The sequence below is a fragment of the Trachemys scripta genome, chromosome 4, assembly GCF_013100865.1.
Source record: "Trachemys scripta elegans isolate TJP31775 chromosome 4, CAS_Tse_1.0, whole genome shotgun sequence".
In the NCBI taxonomy this organism is placed as follows: Eukaryota; Metazoa; Chordata; order Testudines; family Emydidae; genus Trachemys; species Trachemys scripta.
The window spans coordinates 96,107,126-96,126,036 of NC_048301.1; the positions used below are offsets into that span (position 1 = coordinate 96,107,126).

The 18,911-nt window shown below is 42.6% G+C and overlaps 1 long non-coding RNA gene across 1 annotated transcript in view; it reads right to left on the reverse strand.

Moving 5' to 3' along the window:
* The window catches only part of LOC117877169, a 77,684-nt gene that overhangs the window by 28,002 nt on the left and 30,771 nt on the right, over positions 1-18,911 (reverse strand). Inside the window, exon 2 of the long non-coding RNA XR_004645634.1 lies at positions 5,488-5,647. This is a non-coding gene — a long non-coding RNA (uncharacterized LOC117877169). The remainder of the gene's footprint in view (positions 1-5,487; positions 5,648-18,911) is intronic.

Sequence of the window (18,911 nt, forward strand, 5' to 3'; positions counted from 1 at the left end):
TCTCCCTCTCAGCTCCTTGCACCTCTTGCTCCCAGCTCCTCACACTCACACCACAAACTGAAGTGAACTCCTTTTTAAAGCCCAGATGCCCTGATTAGCCTGCCTTAATTGATTCTAGCAGTTTCTTCTTAATTGGCTCCAGGTGTCCTAATTAGTCTGCCTGCCTTAACTGTGGCTAAGCTGGTTCTAGCAGGTTCCTGATTACTCTAGTGCAGCCCCTGCTCTGGTCACTCAGGGAACAGAAAACTACTCATCCAGTGAGCAGTATATTTGCCCTCTACCAGACTCCTGTACCCCACTGGTCTGGGTCTGTCACAATATACATACAGAACATGAAAAGGTGGAAGTAACCATACCAACTCTAAGAGGCTAATTAATTATAGGTTATCTTAATTAATTAGCCTCTTAGAGTTGATATGGCTACTTCCACCTTTTCATGTTCTGTATGTATATATATCTCCTTACTATATGTTCCAGTCTATGCATCTGAAGAAGTGGATTGTAGCCCACGAAAGCTTATGCTCAAATAAATTTGTTAGTCTCTAAGGTGCCGCAAGTACTCCTGTTCTTTTTGCGGATACAGACTAACACGGCTGCTACTCTGAAACCTAACATAATAAATGACAGTGCAATCTTCCCCATGAGTATGTCTCAACTGTAAATCATAGAATCATAGGACTGGAAGGGATCTCGAGAGGTCATCTAGTCCAGTCCCCTGGAAATCCTTGATCTCTCTGCTGAGCCTGTAAACAGGAGAGGCGGGGGGTGGAGGGGAGAGGAAAATTTGTACCAATTCTGTTAGTGGCCTTTTCACCGGGACCTCTGTCCACTAGGAACTGGACTGACAACAAATTTATATGAGAGGTCATTGACCAATTAATAGGTGACAAACTGTGGTGTGTCTGATACTCATGAAAAGCAGCTGTCAGAAGTAGCTACTGGCTAGCAACAACATCATTCCACCAGCACGTGATCAGCCAATACCTTTGTTCAGGTTATTATTTGTATTATAACAGTAGTGAGTAAATGCCCCAACTGAAATCAGATCCCCATTCTGCTAGGTGCTATATATATTTTCTACCACTACACTAAAGAGCTTACAGTCTAAATAGGTGAGAGAGAGACACAGTGAGTGAACAGAAGTATAATTCTTCCTCTTTTACAGACTGTGAACTGAGGCACACAGAGATAGAATTATTTGCCCAGCGGCACATGAAAAGTCTCTTTCAGAGTCCTAGGCCATCATTTTAATCACCATATCATCTTGCCTTACTACAAAACTATTGGGCAAAGCCCAAGTTCTGGTGATGCAATGCATCAAACTTGGTATTCGGTGGTGGAGTACTTTGTCACTTTGTTTTTTGTGGGATAGAGGAGCTCAGATAATGCTCTCTTTGAACATGCAGTTCACTTAAGTTCTTTTTAGAATCAATGGTTTTATTGCACCCCACCCTCTTCCAGAGCCGCGCACACCCACACACACTAGAAGTAGCAACTTTCCATCAGCTGCTGGGGAGCAGGGCTGGTGGCTGGGACCCAAGCCCCGGGCAGGGAGTGGAGGCCTGGGCATGGGGCCAGCGGCCCCGTGTAAAACCTGGGGGTGCTGCAGCACCTCCTGCACCCCTAGTTCCTGTGCCTATGCTTTCAATCACTACTAACTGGGCCAGGTACCTATGTGTGCCTTAAAGGTACAAGGCTCCATTGTCCATTACCAATCCTTTGAGTCATCCACTCCCCTTTGTGTTTTCTTGTGGTCTGATCCTCTGCTCTTTATCGTTTTCTGACTACTTTGCACGATGAGCTCTTTGCAATTATTTTACTAATCTACGTGCTTATTTTTCTTTTCACGTCTAGAGAAATAACTGAAGTGTTCAGATAAAATATGACCATTTATTACTTTCATTGTTCAAACAAAAAATCTATCAGAAGGAATTTTGAGATATGTCATTATATCTATATATATATATATTGCAGAAGACATTTAAATGTATTTTTAGATTAATTCAGTCAAATGCTTTTTTACAATTCGCTGGTTGAAATAATCATTGTCTCTAACCAATGCAGAACATTCAAATTATTCACAGCCCAAGGTTTTTATTGCTTAGCATAATCTTTTTCTTTTAACTGCTTCAGAAAATCTGAAGCCTAAATGTGATTTTACTCAAACTGGGTGTCATGCTGGAGAAATCCACATGGTGAGGGAAGATTTTGGCTACTGGCATAGAAAATTCTAACAATTCACATCTGGAAAGAGATAGGAAACTCGGTGAGGATAGATACATGAAAAGAACAGCTCTAGTTAGCCTGGATTATGGTGCATCATCCAAGAGTCCTAGAAACCCACCTGTAACGTTTTACACAAGTTAGGACTCAGGAGCAAGGGAAAGCTAACTCAAGCGACCAAGATTTAAATGGGAGGTTGGCCTGGACAGAAAGGCAGGTCTAATGCCTACTTCAGCAATTCTCTTCAGCATAGAGTTTATAAATTCCACAAGCAATGGTTGACTTTCTGGACCAGTGGGAAAGTGGGTGAGGTAATATCTTTTATTGGACCAACTTCTGCCGTTGAGAGAGACAAACTTTCAAGTTTACACAAATGTTTTCTTCAGGTCTTTAGCAGTGATATATTTGTGCATTATCAGAACAAAATTAGGAAGGCTCAACTGTTTTTGAAAAATAGAAAATCTAAATTCAGACAAAGAAAACTTGAAAAATTCCAGCACAAAAAGGAAATTGTGAACAGTAAAAATAACTGAAAATGTGGGGCTAGAATAGAAGTTGCATTTTTTTTTCAGTATACAGAGAGGTCTCTTTACTATTTATATGTTATATTAGGTAGCCTATAGGTATAGGTATTTGCTAGGTAAGGCATAGGTATAAGTTAAGACAGTCATGCAATGAGCCTACAAGTGTCAAGGCTTGTAAGACAGTAGCTTAGTTAAATTAACGGAGGCAACAGACCCCAAAAGCCTCAGTGTAAGCAGCTAACCAGGAATAACCCTAGATCATAAGTAAGGCTGCGAGTCTTTAACAAAGGTCATGGAAGTCACGTATTCCGTGACTTTCCGGGAATTCCGTGTGACTTCTGCGGGTAGTGTGGCTGTCCTCGGGGCCGCCTGAGCAGCTGGAGTGGCCCTGAGGCCAGCCGTACTGGCCGCTCCTTGGGTGGCCCCAGGCAGCTGGTCCTGGGCGCTGCCCCGGAGCAGCAGTCCAGAAGCAGCAGCATCGCCCCGGGCCCCTGCCCAGAAGAGCGGCGGTGGCAGTGGGGCCCTGGGCTGCCCCCCGCTTGGCGCAGCAGCCCCCCTCCCCCAGAAGCAGCCGTGCAGCCCTGGGCCACCCCACGCCTCCCCGGAGCAGTAGCGATCGCCAGAGCACCTCCCTCCCCAGAGCTCCTGCTGGAGCGCCCGCCCCTCTCCCCCAGCACCTAAGATTTAGTTTGGGGTATTTAGTAAAAGTTCTGGAGAGGTCACTGGCCATGACTTTTGTTTATTGCCCGTGACCTGACCATGACTTTTGTTAAAATAACCAGTGACTAAATTGTAGCCTGTCATAACTATAAAGGGAAGGGTAACAGCCCTCCTGTGTACAATACTATAAAATCCCTCCTGGCCAGAGACTCCAAAATCCTTTTACCTGTAAAGGGTTAAGAAGCTCAGGTAACCTGGCTGACACCTGACCCAAAGGACCAATAAGGGGACAAGATACATTCAAATCTTGGTGGGGGGAAGGCTTTTGTTTGTGCTCTTTGTTTTTGGGGAGAGTTCGCTCTTGGGACTAAGAGGGACCAGACATCAATCCATGCTCTCCAAATCTTTCTGAACAAGTCTCTCATATTTCAAACTTGTAAGTACAGCCAGGCAAGGCGTGTTAGTTTTATCTTTTTCTCAACTTGTAAATGTACCTTTTACTAGGGTGTTTACCTCTGTTTGCTGTAACTTTGAACCTAAGGCTAGAGGGGGGTTCCACTGGGCTCTTTAAGTTTGATTACCCTGTAAAGTTATTTTCCATCCTGATTTTACAGAGATGATTTTTACCTTTTTCTTTAATTAAAAGCCTTCTTTTTAAGAACCTGATTGATTTTCCTTGTTTTTAGATCCAAGGGGGTTGGATTTTGATCCACCAGGAGTTGGTGGGAGGAAGGAGGGGGGATGGTTAATTTCTCCTTGTTTTAAGATCCAAGGGGTTTGGAGCTGTAGTCACCAGGGAATTGGTGAAGAGTCTCTCAAGGCTACCCAGGGAAGGGAATTAGCACATTGGGAATGGTGGCAGTGGACCAGATCTAAGCTGGTAATTAAGCTTAGAAGTTTTCATGCAGGCCCCCACATCTGTACCCTAAAGTTCAGAGTGGGGAAGGAGCCTTGACATAGCCTTATTCATAAGCTGTCACAAGAACGAATGTAATACAGAAATATGACTAAACTGCTGACAGCTAACCACAAGATGCCAGTTGATATCCGATTTAGATATTTTAAGTTAGGGACAACAGCAACTGTCTGACCACAAGAATGCCATAGTAACTAACTGATAATGCTAATAAGTTTGAGGTGAAAGGCCTCGTAACCTACGAGAGAAGGGTACCCCAACATTAGTAGGGTGAGGAAATACAGATAAGGAAACGGGTCTGAAACCCCTACTGAATATGAATTAGGCATAAAGGGAGTCAGCATAATGCATTATAAAAGCTGTATCCTGGCCTCTGTGCTTGGGGAGATGCCAGGACAAGCTCCAGCAATGATGATGATGATGGTGAGGATGATAAGTTTGATGAATACCACTTGGGGTTTTTCCGCAAAGGCTGGTGTGAGTATATGGATGCTCAGATGCTCATTTCATATGATCGCTACCTTCTTTGCTGGGTTGGAGTGTTTGTGACTTTGCTAATTGTGCTAATAAAGATATTACAAAGCCATAAAGCCTTTGCTAAGTGTGAGTGTCTCTACCATGCACGTCGTGTTCTCATCCTAATAACAACTCTGGGTCTGATCCTGAGGCAAGTCCTTGCCAAACCACAGAATGTTAAATTGGGCATTCTAATTAACATATAATCAATCAATAGATCAGGTAACAATTAAAATCCTTATGCTGCAAACACTTCAAAATTTAACTTTAAGCTCCTGGACCCCATTTCAGCAAGGTACTTAAGTATGTGCCTAATTTTAAACCTGCAAATAATCCCTACATGGCCCAAGTCAATGGGCACAATTCAGCAAGCTACTTATCAGCACTAGAGCTGAATGACAAAAGTAATTTCCATTCTGCAGGAAATTCTGATATTTCTATATTCGTTCTAATCCAAAACTAGGATGAAAAGTCAAAATACAGAAGGAACAAAGTTCAGAAAAAACTGTATTTGGAAATACTGAACCAATGTGTTTTGATATTTTTAAATCAAAACAAAATGTTTTGACATTCTCAGATCAAACCCTTTTTTTGTTTTGTTTTGTAAAACCAAGTGAAACATTCCATATTGGGTCAGTTTTATATTACCTGTGTCTGCTTGAGCAGCCGTAGCTCCTCATGGGAGTTGTACTCCAGATGTCTCATGCCCCGATTCTCACTTGTGGGCTGGGCTCTCTGGCTAGATGATATTGCTATGCTCCATTTTCTCTCTACTGGCTGAGCTGCTGCAGTGCAAGTTCATGTTGACCTGAACAAAACAAGTAATTCAATTTTCCTGATCAGAAATCAAAAAGTTTCAGCAAAACCAACATTTTTCCGTGGAAAATTTTGATTTTGCAGAAATCACATTTTCCACTGAAAAATATTAGGTGAAAAATTCCTGACCAGTTCTACGGAGCACATGCCTAACTTTAAGCTGTCTCACTGCAGTCAGTGTCTACTTGTGCTTGAAGAAAGACACATGCTTAAGCACCCAGTTAAATCAGGGTCCTGAATATTTCTATTGACTTCAATGGAACTACTGAGCTACTAAATATGTGTTTGCAGCAGTGTAGCCTAAAATGGCTACTTCAATCAAATAGCTATGACTAAAGGGACAGTCCATTTTATCACTAGGTATAAATACTAAAATATTTATCTACATGTTATTCTCTGCTTACAAAGAGCTTCATAGGCTCTGATCCTTCCAAGTATGCACTTGCTTAACTTTTCTCAGATCATCAATAGTCCTACTGCTTTTAGTAAAGTTAAACACGTTTGCAGGATTGATGCCATAGTTTTAGAACAGCTAACAGTTTGGAAATTTACAATTGAAAGCATCAGTAAATGACAGTTCTTTGTTTTGATTTTTTTTATTTATAATTCTTATACTAACAAATTCATCTTAGCTCAGAAGGTAAAAGCAATTGCAGAAATTCTTTTCAATACCGATAGATTTTAATGAACATTACCATTTGTAATCTGTGGAAAACAAAGTATCTACACTGTATACTTTCACTACCCTGAAGTTTTTTCATACATTTTGTAACAACATTATTATATTACTTATTATTTGTATTATCGTAGCAACCCAGAGCCCTAGTAATGGACCAGGACCGCATCATGCTAGGCACTGTAGAAACACAGAATAAAAAGATGGTCTCCACCACAATGAGCTTATGATATAGGAAAACAGATAACAGATGGACACACAGACTAAAGACTGCCATGAGCGCAAGGTACCAATCAGGCAATATTGGTCAGCATGATAGGCAGCGGTTTCCATACACTAGCAGCCTAGCCGCTGTCAAGTTTTTTTGTAGGCATCATGGCAAAGGAGAGTTTTAAGGAGAGATCTGAAGAAAAATTAAGTGGCTTTGCAGATGTTTACAGGGTTCTTCTCCCAAGTGCAAGAGAAAGCATCAAGGTGTTTGCAATTTTAACAAGTGGATGATGGAGGCTGGTTTTATGGGCCAGTTGGAGGTCGGAGCCAACCTCTCAATACTGAATGAGAGTTAAAAAGTAGTTTGGGGGTAGGCGATGAAGGGCACTCAAAATAAAAGACAAGAAGTATATGTTTTTTATCTATAGTGTATTAAATGGCTACATTTGTGTGTAGGAATAGCAAAAAGTACAATACAATTTTATTCTCCTAGGGTGACTAAAGCAAAAGTCATGTTAAATGACTTCTGAACTTTGCATCCAAGATGTACTGGATTCAGAATTAGACACAAAGAGTTTGGTTAACTAACCAAATAATTAGTATATTTTCCCTCTTCTTCCCCTTCCTCATTCATTGCCTCCAAATCTTTGTATGAACCAATCCTCTAGAGTCATTGAGGTAATTGATGGCCAGTTTTTGGACCCAATCCAGGTGACCCTGCACCTGTGCAGTACCTCATTGTCTTCCATGGGACTTTGTGTAGGCATAAAGATCTGTGTATACAGATCTGACTGAAAGATTGGGGCCTTAGTGACCCCTTCTGTCCTTTTCAATAATGCATTATTTGCTTTATTCACCCTTCGGCTATTTTACTAACTTCATTTCAACATTTTGTTATTTACAATGGAGCCAGGTGAACTTTGGGAGACTAAGCAGAAGGAGAGTCTCTGAAATTATCTATTTTGGGATGCTTTAGGCTATATTACTGTTTATACAAGATCTAGCCTTATACAGGGAACAGTGGTTCTTTTGACTTTTGTGCTATTCTGTTAGCACAAAAAAAAAAAAAACACCTATTTTCACTGAAGCTATACTTGGCATTGGCCTGGAGGCATTACAGAATTTTGTACAGAAATTCACAAAACTCTTTCCCACTCAGTATGCTATAGCACCTGCTTCTCTTTGTATCCCTCATTTTCAAATTCATTATTCAACATTAATCTGTATTGAACTACAATTATCATCTATGTGTCTAATTGATGTAAATTTGTGGTTGGGTTGGGTTGTTTGCTTGCTTGTTTGTCCTTCTTCCTTCACCACAATCCTCCTCCCCTTCTCCTGAGTTGCATAAATTCACTGTTTCTTTGAGTTTAGAATCATCCCAAATCTTAGAAATCTTAGCCAAGATTTTCAGAAGTACCTAGGGGGTAACACTGTTAAAGCACCTAAATCACACTTAGGAGCCAAAGTCCTATGCTCAAAAGTGATTTACTGCTAGATGTTCAAAAATATTAGGCACCTAAAGATTCAAATAGAGATCTAGTGGAACCTTCAAAAACTTCTCGGCAGGTGAGATGCCTAACTCTTATTAATTTCAATGGGATTTAGGCACCTAGGCTGCTTAGGCACTTTTTGTAAATCCTAATAGGCACTTATCTGCATCTGTACATGGCCAAATACCTTTGAAAATAAGCCTCTCTGAAAGTCAGTAGGACGTAGGCTTCTAAGTGCCTAACTCAGTTTTGAAGATGGGATTTAAGTGCTTCTGAAAATTGTACACCAAGTAATTTTGGCTGCTTCAGTTTTCGGGTACCCATCTTGAGACACCTTAAAGAGGCCTGATTTTCAGCATTCACTTAAAGAAACCAAGGCTTAGATTAATGCATGAAGTCCTACTGAGATACCATTCCACTGCCACTTTTAAAGATTTCATCTCTCTACTTGTTTAACTTAGGTTGTTTTTAATTTAGCCAGCTGGTGTTATCCTTGTGATATTACACACTGTATCTATTCATCAACTCCCCAATCTTCCTCCCTACACCTCCATGGTGACAGCTGTCAGTGGTTACATCACAGTTTGGAAAGGGGAGCATAGCTGTTCTGAACTGCAGTTGGAACAATTTCCTTGATCGCTTGGTAAATGATTTATTGGGACTTTAAGTTCTCTTGGTACAAAACTATAAAATATATTTATCACAAAATAATACTCCTACAAAAAATCTGCACATGTCCAGATACTGCAGTGATTATAAATTAACAGATGGACTAGAACAGTTTTAAAATGACAACTCTCCCCACCCTCCCCCGCCACTTGCTGTATGGTATGAAAGGGGAGATTTTGACTCAGGCTTGATATGTGAAATATGGGACTGTTCTGCCATTTTCAGGGTGGAAAGGAATAATTTACTACAAGTCCCAGGTATCACCCCTCATTACAAAATTCCCTCTACTCTCCCATAGCTGGTCCCAATTCTTCTAATAAATTTTACCAAAGTGACCCCAGTGCCTCAACCAATGGCCTTTGCTAACAGTCTACAGTCATACAGCCACAATCCTGGCCAGAACTAAGGACTTTTGATGCTGCTTGAGCTTGGTCAGAGCTTTGGGGGGCAGCATTTTCTTTGGTGGTGACCACGGCGGCTGGATCTTCGGCCGCGCCGGTCGTCGTCAGCATTTAGGCGGAGGGAGCTGGGCAGGAGGGTGCGGGGAGGGCTGCTTGCAGCAAGTGTGGGGGGGGGCAGCACGCAGGGGAACTCCCCGCCCCAGCTCACCTCTGCTCCGCCTCCTCCCCTGAGCATGCCGCCCCGCTCTGCTTCTCTCCCTCCCAGGCTTGTGGTGCCAAACAGCTGATTGGCACCGCAAGCCTGGGAGGCGGGAGAAGTGGAGCAGTGACAGTGTGCTCGGGGAGGAGGCAGAGCAGAAGTGAGCTGGGGTGGGGAGCTGCTGCACGGCTCCCCGGGTGGGGGAGGCGCCTCAGGGCGTGGAGGGGGTGGGGAGCTGCCGCTGGGGAGGTGCCTCAGGGGGGGAGGGCGGGGGAGCTGCCGCAGGGCTCGGGGAGGGGGCGGAGCAGAGGTGAGCTGGGGTGGGGAGCTGCCGCACGGCTCCCCGGGCGGGGGGGGAGCTGCCACGGGTGAGGTGCCTCAGAGCGGGGGGGTGGAGAGCTGCCGCCGGGGAGGTGCCTCAGGAGGGGAGGGCGGGGGAGCTGCCGCAGGGCTCGGGGAGGGGGCGGAGCAGAGGTGAGCTGGGGTGGGGAACTGCCGCACGGCTCCCTGGGCTGGGGGGGTGGGCAGCTGTCGCAAGGGGGGGGACGCCCCGGGGGGGGGAGGGGGAGCTGCCGCAGAGCTCAGGGAGGCGGGAGGTGCAAGGTGGAAGTTTCGCCTAGGGCACGAAACATCCTTGCACTGGCCCTGGGTATTCCGACTTTATATCCTACACTTCTGGGTCTCTGTACTGCAAGAACCAAGCCTGAACCTGCATTTGATCTTGTTGGGTTTCCTAGGAAACTATCCATGCTATCTCTAGAAACCTAAGTGCTTCCTTTGTCATTCCACAATTCTTACCTGAGCCACTGTAAGGATAATTGAAATACTACATGATCTATGTTTTTATCCTTTTTTACAGGGCTTTGTAATCTGCATAAACACATCCTGATCTTCCCTAGTATATTGCCCTTGAGTTTTGTACAATCATTTTTTCTACATTTACCTTTTACATCAATCCCTGCTGTCTCTTCTATGGGATCCTGTCTGCATATACAATTTCTTCAGAGATAATGTCCTTTTTTAAGTCAAATAGATCTGTTGGAATAAGAAGTCTGAATTTTCTACAGTTCCTGTATCCTTGTAATTTATTATCCCAATCATTTTCTAAATCTAGTCAGGTTTACTTGAGAATGCTATTATTTTTTACACATAAATTATGGTTTGCTTTATGTTTCCTGAATCTACATAAACATACTTGGGCTAATATTTGTGTGAGTTTTGTTCCAAGAGTGATTGTCCTTTCTTTCTTTTTGTTCAATAACATTTAGATCAGCTTAAATCTCCCATTTAAGTATTTTTGTTTGGTGGATGCATGTTGCATTCACAGCATGTTGGCTTACTTAGCTCTTGAACATGTTACTTCAAGTGTCACAATGAGAGTTCTGAAATCTGGCCCCAACTGTGGGTCCTGACTACCTGAAAATCTGGCCCTTATATAGGATTCTGTTAGAAGCATAGTGATCAAGTAAAACAATATCTGCATTTTTATCAGAGGAACAATTGCCTTAGGTATTAGTGGTTTGAGCATTGGCCTGATAAACCCAGAGTTGTGAGTTCAATCCTTGAGGGGGCCATTTAGGGATCTGAGGGGAAAAAAAACAAAAACTGTCAGGGACAGTACTAGTCCTGCTAGTGAAGGCAGGGGACTGGACTCAATGACCTTTCAAGGTTCCTTCCAGCTCTATGAGATAGGTATAGCTCCATATTTTTAGATCTAGTCATGCATACACGAATACTTACCAACCTATCAGAATGTAAGAGCTTTCATTCAGAAAATTTTCCTACAAGCACATATCAGACCCTTGAGTTTTATTCTGATGGGGATAATTTTCAGCTGAACTTTGGAGCACGTGCTATATTCTCATGCCACAAGGTATTCCTTTTTTACAATGCTTATTTGTATAATAGATCTTTTTTGCTTCTGGTACATATTGCTCTTTAATAATAAAATTATTATATCATTATATTATATTGTATTGTTTCCTCCCTTATGCTTCCAGATGGAAGATGGACTTTCTTTTTAAAAAAATGTAGGCCCAAATTCTCCCCTCAGTTACAGCGTTGTTGCATGAACTGCATGGAGTTTCACAGATGTAACTGAAGACTGAATTTAGCTTATACTATACAAATGTCTCCCCCATAGTGGTGCTAATTTGGTTTTCTTTTTGAAAATCATTATGTGGTGAAATATTACAACCAAGGAAGTTAACAATGGATGATTCAAAGCAGGAACTTTGATAATATCCCGCTCAGTCTTGTAATCTATTTTGGGATATTAGAAAAGAATAGAACCCGTTCAGCTACTATACATAGGTCTTCACCACTCTACTCTACCCTCATTATTTTTCTGTTTTAAAATCTATTTTCTAATAGATCTTTCCCTCTACTGGGTCATTCTTGCAGTCTGCATCTAACTTTGCTCATGTTTCATCAATAAATCTTTCACACACATTGATCCTCCTTGAAAACCTCTATCTCCTTGTGCACCAGAAGTCTCCAGCACTAAGCTTCCATCACATTTAGAATTCCACCTGAGCTTCCCATTGTTTTAAAATCTGTACCGCACACAGTATATGCCACAGCTCTGGTAGCTGGAACGCAGCCTGGTTCATTATGATGGACTTGCCAATAAAAACGTTTAGAGACTAAAAGGACCATCCTTTATTGCAGTGGTTTGGGGTACGCAGAGGTCCTCCAGGCAGTACATGTCAACACATCTAGATCTGTGTTTCTCAATCTGGGGGTTACAGGATGGGTTTGGGGGCAGGGGTCACAAGTGCATGGCCAGAATTACGGGGTGGCAGGCAGGGCAATTGCTTAGAGCCCCATGCCACAGGGGCCCCCGCGAAGCTAAGTTACATGCTTCAGCCCCAGGTGGCGGGGCTTGGGCTTCAGGCTCCTGAAATGGGTACAGTAGTTGAGAAAGCTTTATTGCACAGAACGCGAGAGATCAAGAGGGAGTGTGTACCAGACTAGCTTGTCTCAAATGTGACATCTTGATAGAAAACTCAGCCTCCCATTTCTACCTTTTGTGATTACAATCAAGAAAGAAATACTGGCTCGGAGAGTTAGGATGGGAAACATTAGAAAAGAAAATCCAGAATAAGTGAAATGAACATAGATTTTACATGCTAAGAAAAGTTTTAGGAAGAAGCTTCATGTCAACAATACTTCTTTTTCATTTCCTCATTCTTTTGCCTCCTGCTTTTAATTATCCCCAGCACTCAAGTTTTCTTGAAATAGTCTGAAACAGAACTATTTTCCTCATAAAGAAGAAAGAGTGGTCTTGAGGTGAAGGGGGTGGGGGGAGACTGCAGTCCTGGCAGGGCACAGCAGAGACTCCCAGCCAGAGCTCTGCTCTGCCCCATCAGGACTACAGCCCCGCCGACACCTTGCACCTGCAGGGAGTAGGGGTCACCAGTCCTGGCTGTAACAGTGCAGGGAGCCCCCTGCAGCTCCATTGTCATGGCCCCACCCACTCACTCCCAGGACAGTGGGACTGCAGAAGGCTCCTTGTGCTGCCACAGGAGCCATTCAGCAGCAGGGTGACCTCCCTTGCTGCTGGGGGTTCATCCTCCTGCTCCTCCTCCTCCTCCTCCTCCTCCCAGTCCTGATCAGGAGACTGTGCTCTATTATTCAGATCTCCACAGCACTGGACTCTCTTCCTTGCCCCCCACCATGAAATACATGGAGGACAAGGAAGGGATTCTGATAATGCGGCGGTTAGGATAATAGAGTTTTGGATAAACGGGAGTATATGATACTACAAGAAATGTTTTGTGCAAAACCTTTTCTGTCTCTGGTTCTCCGTGTACTGTATTTGCTACAGATATTTGCTATTATTCATCATTAACCAGTGTGATGGGTCACTTTAGTCCCGTGGTGTTGTTTCTGTTCCTTGATTGGAAAAAGTGTAATAAAGAAGGCATGCACTGTTTGCAGATTTAGAAAAAGCTTAACTGGCAGGATTAGTATTGTAGCCATGTTGGTCCCAGCATATTAGAGAGACAAGATGGATGAGGTAATATATTTTATTGGACCAACTCCTGCTGGTGAGTGAGACAAGGCTACATCTACACTAGAAATTTAAAAGCGCTGCTGCGGGAGCGCTCCCATGGCAGCACTTTGAAGTGTGAGTGTGGCCACGCGCAAGCGCTGCAGAGAGCTCTCCCAGCACTCCTGGTAATCCACCTCCACGAGGGGAACAGCTGGGAGCGTGGCTCAGAGCCTGTCCACACTAGCACTTTAAAGCACTCAAACTTGCTGCGCTCAGGAGGGTGATTTCTCACACCCCTGAGCCAGCAAGTTAGAGCGCTATAAAATGTAAGTGTAGACAAGCCCAAGCTTTCAAGTTTACACATAACCTGCTCTTTTTTCAGGTCTGGGAAACTAGCTCAGAGTGTCACTGCTAAATACAAGGGCTATGGCTACACTGGTGCTTTACAGCGCTGCAACTTGCTGTGCTCAGGGGGGGTGTCTTTTCACACCCCTGAGCGAGAAAGTTACAGCCCTGTAAAGTACCAATGTAAACAGTGTCCCAGAGCTGGGAGCCGCGCTCCCAGCACTGTAAGCTAATCCCCTCGGGGAGGTGGAGTACCTGCAGCACTGGGAGAGCTCCCTCCCAGCGCTGGCGCTGCGACCACACTCGCACTTCAAAGCACTGCTGCGGGAGCGCTTTGAAGTTTTGAGTGTAGTCATGGCCAAGATGGAACAGATTGTTTAGCATAAGTAGTCAACACACATTTCAAGGGACCATTCAAGTAGTTAACACATATTTCAAGGGACCATTCAAGGTGAAGTCCCTTGAAATATGTGTTAACTACTTATGCTAAACAATCTGTTCCATCTGCTATTTAGCAGTGATAGCTTGAGTTAGTTTCCCATACCTGAAAAAGAACAGGCTCTGTGTAAGCTTGAAAGCTTGTCTCACTCACCAGCAGAAGTTGGTCCAATAAAAGATATTACCTCATCTACTTGTCTCAGCAGGATTAGGGAATTTTTAAGACAACTTTTTCTTTTTCTGGTCACTTGAATCATGGCTAGCGTATTTCTAAGTCACCTTTGCAATCAGTATATTCACAATCACAGATTACGGCAGAGATGTTCACAGTCACCTAATTAGTGCCCTAACTGGCTTTGAAAACATCATCCTATGTACATCTATACAATTGTGAAGATCCGGTGCCTGTTTGCTATACTTGGAGATGCACAGGGTGTATGTGTGGGCAGAACTGAGAAGCATAAGTGCAAATGAAACACCCTAGGCTGCTAAATCATATCTTAAAAAAAATAAAATAGAATCACTGCAAAAAATATGCAGCATCCCTGCAGAGTGAAAGCAGATGAAAGTCTACTGTATTCAGGAGGGATATTTGTGTTCCTACACTCTGTATTTGTATAATACGTATCAGCACACTTTCCATTGGCAGCCTACCAAAAATAAAGAACTAAATCCTAATCAGTTTCTATATTTCTGAACTTGAGGACCATCTGGACTCTGAAGAGAAATGGTGAGAGAACTTGCAATAGGGAAGATGACTTTGACTGTAGGGAATATGCTATATCACACCAAAATAAATCTATTGTTTTGGACAATACATAGATGATGGGCAGTACAGGTGGCAGAAGAGCTATTAAAGACAACTCGTGGGGAGCTCTGACTCTTAGATCAATTAAGGTGGGAGAGCAGGAGAATGCAAGCTATTATCTTGCATCCACAGAAAAGGCTGTATGTATTTTGTTGAGCACTAAGGTTTTAGATTAGTTCTGGGCCCCCCTTGTCTTTTGGGATCATTATAAACATGTATGTATCTCAGTTGTAACACCTGGTGCACGAGCACAGCCAAAACACACAGGGTGCATATACAAAGGTGGCTTAAATTGCTCCTTGGGCTGCCTACAGCTTGGTACTGCTCTGCACATGTAGTTCTCACTGCACTACATTAAGGCAGCCTGCAGGTTGCTCTAGATTACTGGATTTAACAGCCACAGGGATGCTGCAAATATGGCCTAGGAGCAAAATGACTTAGGGGCAGCCTTCTCAGCCACCTTTTTCAGTAACTGTACCCTCACTCCTGCTATAACCAAACATCAGGAAGGGCATATGGCATAGAAGTATCTATGTTGTCTCCATACTATGACAGGGTCACTCTTCGGTGTGACTAACCCACAATATTATCCTTCAGTGGTAGGAGTTCAGGCTTATTTTGAGGGGCTTTTGTAATTTCGTGATAAAATACCGGCAGCTCAGGAATTATGCCCGAGCCATCTGACGCTTCCCTTTTTGGCTGCTAGTGGCCACTGTGCCGTTTGTGCTACAGGCAGTCATAGCACCTCGTTGAGCAGGTAGGAGCTGTAGAACAGGTGCAGGAAGACAGGGTTGCCCCATCCCCCCATATCACAGTGCAGTGCAGGAGGTATGGGGGTAATGAAAGTAGCACAGGGGAAGCCCCCTCCCCTGCAGGTTGGAGAGAGGGGGCAACTGCTAGAACCAGCTAGAGCCATGGGAGGGGCTGATGGAATGGAGGGCCGTGGGAGTCTGCTGAGAGGAATGCGGGGAACCTGCTAGAAGACTGGGGGTTATGGAAGCCAGGAAGAAGGGGGGGCTCTGGGCAGTGGGGAAGAGGAGGAAGTTGAGGAGCAGGTGCACAGGGAAGCCAATACCTGCATATATATAGATAGATAGATATAGATATATGTGTGTGTGCACGTGCGTGCATGTTGTGTTCATTTAAGATAAAATGTTCAGCCTGTAATCATCACTCACACATAGAGGTGTGGGCTGAGGGCATCCAGAAAAACAGACCAAACCCCATGATTTATTCCTTTTAAAAACAATAATTAATAACAATCACATTAGCATTAGGCCCATCTCATGATTTCTGAATTCACAGGGTTGGCTCTATTGAGGTTCCACTGCTATGGTCCTCCCTGGCCAGCCAAAATGGATTTATGGCCAAATCATGTTTACAGTGCAACATAAAGCCGTGTTGCAAACTCTCACAGTTTCATGGCAAGTTTCAGGAGTTGATGTTTTACTTAAAGCTGTAGTATATAGGAACGGGGTAGTATCCCCATTAAATAATTTGTGACCGTTCTAATAGCCCTTACTGTCTTCTATGTTTCAGAAGCCACCAGAACCCTCCCAGAGCAGAACTGTATCTATGAATCTAGGCCTTCTATGTTGTATATGTTTAGGAAACACTGTTATTTGGATCTCTCTGTGCCTGTATGGTTCCTTCATATTATGACTGCTGTGTAAAGAGTAAAAGCCACAACAAAATCCCCAAATTCTTAAAGATAAGTGATTACATGTGAGAATCTCAATTTAAAAAAAAATAATAGCCAAATTGATATATTTTGTTATATCAAGAGAATAGCTTGAAATTGTGACTGTAATGCACCCTAAAGGTTCAAAATTCACAAAACAAATAAAAAGAACCCAGAATTTATCTTTTAAAACTCTCATGATGCTTTGGGCCCTGACTCATGATTTTTGATACTTTGGGTTGGTACAACAGATAAAGAAACCACATAAAACCTGAGGATTTGGGGCTGTGCTTTGTTTGACTAATATCAAATTCAAAATGTGTGATTTCATTTATATTTTTATTGCTTGATTTTAAGAGTGCAGTTTAATAGGACAAAAGAAGACACCCTGATTCTAACAATATTGTATGTGGTCATTATTCAGGGACAACAGTTAAAGAACCACAAATCTCCAGCCAGTTAGAAATTAGCATGTTCACATATAAACAGCATGGTTGTGAAACATTGCACCAGTCGAGTCTCGCCTGGTTTTCATTACAAAAGTATTGTCCAGCTCCAGAACAATAGCAGAGAGTGGATTAAATAGCTTAATAAGTCTTTCATATTGCCAAATATTCTGGTTTGGTACTAGTAGAGAACATCTTTCACTGTAATACAGAGTATTTATCAGATAAAATTATTGCAACTGCCTAGGTCATTTTAGATAATAGAGGTAACATCTACACAAAAATGTTGTCACAAGTTCAACATCTCACTCTTTGAAAACAAAGATCTGTGCTTTGCTTTGGCATGAATCCAGTATCCTGCAACATACAGAAACACAGCTGAAAATCCAGATGGAAATAGAAATGTTCAGTTTCACTTTCTGGAGTGTAATCTGATATTTCCAGGTAGCCCAAAACCAACGGATACTCTCCAAAAATCTCCATGACATTTTTTCTTTATATCTGAAAGACACCAACCGGTGGTGGAAAAAACAATTCTCCAATTTAAATTGAGGCAATATTCAATGCAGAGTGACATGTGACCTCTAATCTGATGTCTGAAAAGCTGTTAGCTGTTTATCAATCTTGAAAATGAGGAATCGTGTTCTTCTATCTACTCACAGGTAGTAAGTTGTGTTTACTGCTACTGATTGGCTAAGAAATGCACACACAGCTAGTCTATACTAAAACATCCTATTACTTTTGTTACCTTGTCCTCCCTCACACCATCGCCTACCTGTTTGTTTGTGGTCATCTACCTGTTATGTTTTGCCTATTAAACTGTATGTGCTTTGGGGCAGGGACTGTTATTTACTACATGTGTGCCCAATGCCTAGCAGGGTAGGGCCCTGACCTGGAAGAAGCCCTAGATGTACAGTCTCAGCATGAATTAACAATAGCAATATTAAATTCTCCTCCTCCTCGGCAGCATCTTTCTACCTTTCACTTCTCATTCATGCTACTGGTCCATCACAAATGGTTTTTTCCAATCAAATGAGAAAGGCATACAGACAATGGGAAAGCTGCATGTGTTCCCTTTGGAGGACAGGCCACATTTAACAAGGCTACAGTTTGGCCAGCCCTGAAATCTAATCCTAAAATAAAAAAATAAAAAAGAGCTTTAACTATAAATGCCTGCGAGCTACAGAATACATTTCTTAAATCATTGGATCGAGGCAGCTGGTAAATTCGGTTGATATAGTATGAATAAAAAATGGTGCAAGTAAAAAGTAGATAGCATCTGTCAGAAATGTTCAGTATAACATCCGTCACAATAGTCCTGGAAATTTAATGGGATATAAAAGCCAGGCAATGTATGGTGGTAAAAAAAAACCACATATATGCTTTTGATTTACTTCAGGTGCACACATGAGGATTTTAAATCTAGCGACTTTATGCCTCTGTCAACACAATTAAGTCCTATATAAACAAATTTGCATTCCATTTCCACGGTGTCTCTTGTAATATTAAATTACCAACTGTCCTTCCTCATTTGGAAGGTCTCAGCAAGAGGTGGCTTATTTTACACCGTTCTAAAATAGACCACCTAGTACATATTTTACTTTTGTAAAAGGTTTTTTTCATTACTTTCTGATGGATGTAAACATGCTTCCAATTGGATGCAACCTTCACTTCTCTAGAAGCACATACACTGTTAAAGAGCAGGATGCAATTTCCTAAGCCTGCAGCAGAGATAGTTTACAGCACATTTTTAATCTGTTCGGTATAGTGCTGAATAGGGCTGCAAATTTTCAGGAAATGTGAAATACAGCTTGATAAACAGCTTTATGGCCATGCTTTTTTCCAAAAGTCCCTATATTTTTCAGGTTTAAATACTGTGAGGAATAAGGTTTG